Raw genomic sequence first — 5,080 nt, forward strand, 5'->3', positions numbered from 1 at the left:
TATGTGAAACCAAGGGAGAGTCACTGGCCAATACATAAGGGTAAAATACACTGGCCATAGTCGCCTATACAAAGTGTCCGTCCCCAGAATCGACGTTCAAGTGAACAACATCACCTCTTCTATGTGCACAGTGTACATATTATCGTCGATATAATGTCTTCCCATGCAAACAGTCCACTCACCGGCCTGTCTGGGAGTTATCATTCAGATAATATCCGCAATAAGGATATCCAGGAGGCGTTGAGATAACGCATACTCCTTGTCATTCTCTGCCACCCTCTGTAGTAGTTTGCAGATACATATGATAAGAGTGTTAGTAATATAACTATAGCATTCAATAAATGTAAGACGTAAGAGTGTTAAGCACTAAAAAATGTAAGACATAATCATACCATAAGAGTATTAATTATTGTATATGGTGAAAATGGATAACAATAATAACAACATTGAAAGGCTAAATGAATTCAACCACAAAAACCCTAGCCTAACAACAACAAAGATCCACCATAACATATGAAGATTACCTAAGACAATGTAAATCAAATGAAATCACAAAGATTATACCATCACATGTCCAATAGGGTTTTGATCTCCATTCTTCCTATCTCCATTGGTCTTGCTTGATATATTTGCTCTCAGATTTTATGTGCACAAGAGCTCAACAAAGAACGGAATGTGGTTGCTAGTAGGATCGTAGTGTAGTCAATTGATCAAGTAGTTAGGTAATTAGGATGATTGATTAAAATGATTGATTAGGGTTTGATAATGAAGGAAGCATCTCCTTATATAGAAGACACTATATGAAATGGAAGGATAAGATTGAGAGGTGTAAAAGGAGGTCGGCTATGATTAGAGGGTAGGTAAAAGAAATAATAAAATAATGAAAGGGGTAGGTAGTGTATGAATTAAGAGATGAATGACATGTGTCATGGGTAGAAAAGGTTAATGAATTAATTAAATAAATAAATATTTATTTAATTAATAGAGGAAGTGGGATAATTAAATAAATAAAAATATTTATTTAATTTAGGAAAAGGATAATTTAAATAAATAAATGTATTTATTTAAATGAGAAATAAGGCTAGAAGAGGATAAATGAATTAATTAAATAAATAAAGATTTATTTAATTAATAGAAGAATTAAGCTTAGATAATTAAATAAATAAAATATTTATTTAATTAGACTGGACAATTTTGGGTGTCTACAATTATTTAACTAGAGCATTTAATAAATTGAAGACATAAAAGCATAATACTGAAAATTAAGTTGCATAAAAGTTGCGCCTGTCACCTAATGTGTATGTAAAAGCCATTGAGGGATGAAAACGACGACAAAAAAGGGACCTGCATACAAAGATACATTATAAAAGATGGTCAGGGGCAGTAATAGTAAACATTACAACACAATTACAATAAACAAAGTTGTTCCATATTACACAACAGGTTGAATGAAGAATGGCTAAACATGAAGCACATATATGGCATACTTACAAACAAAAAGCTTAATTTGAACAAATAATACCAAAATTTGTATCAGTGAGGATCATTCTGTGATCCCTGTCCACGTATAAGACCATCAAAAGCCAATCACCGATGACAACTCCTATGGCTAGGTGTTGAGGGGGGGCTGAACACTGTCACACGTATGTGTGGATCACTTTCACCAACTACAAGACATGATGACTAAATAAATGCGTGCAACATTCACATGTTTAGAAACCACTTCAGGTGACACTAAAGTACCAACCTATATTAGACACAACCAATGCAGTGGCAAGGACATGCGGTTCCGGTGCTTGGTCCAATTGCCTCTTTCCCTTTCTCCTCCTAGAAGTCTCAGAGGGGAACTCAAAGGTGACAAGCTATTGAACATCATGACAGATCTCGATCGTAGTACTTTTCCTATGTTGTCACCGATTGTGACGATGAACTCGACTTGCATTGAACCAAGGCCGCATACATACGGTGGTTGTATTGGCTGGATCGCTAAAGGAACTAAAATTAAATGACATGGCACCAACATTATGAAGATCAGCCATGAACCTATCCAAACAACCTACAAATGCCATTAGTTTATCGCGTGAACCTGGCATTGTTTGCGACAACATGTTTAACTTTTTGCTTGCTTTGTTCCACATTACAATGTCCACATCCTCTAAATTTGTATCTGCATTTGAAATACTATCGACGACAGGTTGAGGTGTTGGGTTTTCATTAGTATTAGCAGATGTTGGAGTCGACATAGGAATAGGATATGTATGAAACAAGATCTTAGAGTGAACTACACATCTTTTAAGTTAGCAAAGATCAACATTCACGAACATCCACTTACTCGAAAAACGTGAATCGTCGAATGAATTGTTCATCATTGCAACAACCTTCAATGTATGCTTGCACGTTTCATCACAAACTCCATAGACATTCACAGATGTAGAAGTGATCCCCAAATTTCCTAACCACATACCAGTTGCATGAGGACTGACTTTTCACCCAGTACCAACCAGGAGTAGTGTCATCTGGAACACAATTGGCATCAAGAATTGCCTTTTCCCTCTCCATACTAGTTTGCAAATGTGTCAACCTGTAGTTTTTGATAAATCCAAAATGTTGCAATTCTCGCGTATGCTAGTAGAATTGTTCCACTTCATACACAAGTATAAAATACATATTGTCCACCCTCCTCAAGCATGTCTTTTTATCATCTCTTAGGTGCAGCGACTTGAATTTTCTATGGTATGATTTGATGCCATTATTTGTTTCCTGGTTAGCATGAGCAAAATTCCTGAAGTTTTCGCCCACATAGCTAGCCAAAAAAAAATAGAAAAAAAGAAATTAAAAATAGCAGTAGGATGTCAACTACCAAACGACAACCAAAACGGGTAACAAGTCATAAAGCCAAATCAAAGGTAATGTTCAACTCACCAATACGACCTTCTGCTTGACACCATGTGTTGTAGAAGTACTCTAGAAAATGTGGTTGGTCACTAAATTCAGCAAAGAAAGTGTGTAGCTCTTGCATAGTTCTCTCTTCAATTTCATGCATTGCCATCATTATCGCCCCTAGATGGTGAAAAATGTCCATTGCTCTTTCCTTCGTTGCATACTTGTACACATTCTTTAACCATGCTTGACGCACGTGCCAAATACAAAGTATGACACGACATTCAAAAAAACTCTTGTTACGAACAAAACGTTTAATTGAGCCTGCTCATTTCAAATAAAATGTAGACCAACGTATCATAATGTTTGATTTCATGTAGACAAACATTTCTCTCTTGCACTTACTCTATTGCATGAATCTTTGCACTCACATCATCCATGACAAATGCATTGATCCTCCAATCAGGCCTCTTTTCCTTTGCTCATCTCCACAACTCCATCAACCACACCTGAATGTCCTCAATGTTATAGCCCATGCAACAGGCACCCCCACTTGCTTCTTGTAAAAAATGAGACACGAATACAATTGATATTTTTTTAAACAACAAATAGGAAGATCATGAGCATCCACAAATCAAATGGGCTGCTTGAAAACAGGTTAAGTTCAAAGAGACTTACCCCATATTCGTTTGTTGAAAATGTCGAATCCATTGAGATGATTGAGTCATGTGAGAATCGAACCATCATGTCAAGCATCCAAGACGTTTGTATTCCCATGATGAAAGGTCTGACGACACCTTCTGGCTACTGGAAAAAAAAAAATTAGCCTCATCTTGTTTTTTCCATTCTAAGATGCTAATGGCATCGTGCACATGCTTTCATGACTGAATAGAATGGACCCTCATCGCCGCGTTGATAACATTCTTGCATGTGATGAATGAATCTGTCTTCTTCAACATGTCATGAAAAATGGGATCATCAAGATGTTTGTCCATAATAGCATCAACGCTGACATCCATCACCAACAACCTCTCTATATATGCTTTGCATTCATCTGAAAGGTTTGGTGCAAATTGAGAGCGCAACTCATTGCTAGTATCATCCACGCCATGACAAGCTTCACCATTATTGTCTACATGCAACGGTTGCTTCAATATCAAGATGGCCACATTTGGCCTACCATATAACACCTTAACAATGAAGTGGCATGTACAACCTCTTTTTTTTCTGATATGTCCGGGCATGCTTCTTATTCGGTGGCTTTTTCCTATTGTCTTCTGGTCCATATGAACACCAATACCTTCAAAAACAATTGTCCTATTATCAACAAGAGTCGTAATGTCATTAAATGTAGATAAAGAATAGGAAAATATATGTGTACTAACTAGTTGTACATCTTTGTTGTATGCGTGTTGTGCACAACACTACCGTGCTCACTCTGCCGCTTTCAGAGAAATTTGGTTTCAACACCTTCACGCAAAGATTCCCCTTTGATGAATGCATCCAATCTATCGAGTGGAATTGTTGCACAAAGGTCTGTTGTTGAATCATTTTCGACACAAATGGCGTCCACTAAATATCCCTTGAAGAGAAATGACGCAAACCTTCACCAGCATCTTGAACTTCCAATACCATAATGTCCTACCATTTTTGGTGTTTTCCCATCCTGGTCCTATACATATCAGACAAAGATAGAAACATTATCAACAGTAAACAACCACAGTGATGATATCTTCAGTGTGATAGTGTTTTGAGATAGTGGTTGATGTCAAATGTGTTTTCCATGATATTGGTCACTTGCATGACAATTTCTTGATTAGGAGATCTTTGTTCATTTCAATTCATGTATTCTCTGAACTTGTTGAAAGAAGTGTTGGGATGTGAAGCCCAATGGTAATATCACCTTTTGGCTCCCTCAACTCTTCGATTCCTACTTGAATATGAATGTATAAATATATGTGCAATCTATGTACTGCGTGTATTCGATATTTGTTTAATATATGATAGATCCCTTCTTTGAGAGTGGATGTAGGCAAATTTGCCGAACCACTATAAATTTGTCTCGCGTTCTTGTTGTTTGATTTTCTTTTCTGATATTTTGTGTTTATCTTTTGTTCTTCTCTGCTAATTTTAAACTAACAAGGAGATGTGTTCCTTTTGATAACTTGTATAGACCTTTGTAATTTGTGTTCATGTGCTT

The sequence above is a fragment of the Cryptomeria japonica genome, chromosome 10, assembly GCF_030272615.1.
Source record: "Cryptomeria japonica chromosome 10, Sugi_1.0, whole genome shotgun sequence".
NCBI classification, from domain to species: domain Eukaryota; kingdom Viridiplantae; phylum Streptophyta; class Pinopsida; order Cupressales; family Cupressaceae; genus Cryptomeria; species Cryptomeria japonica.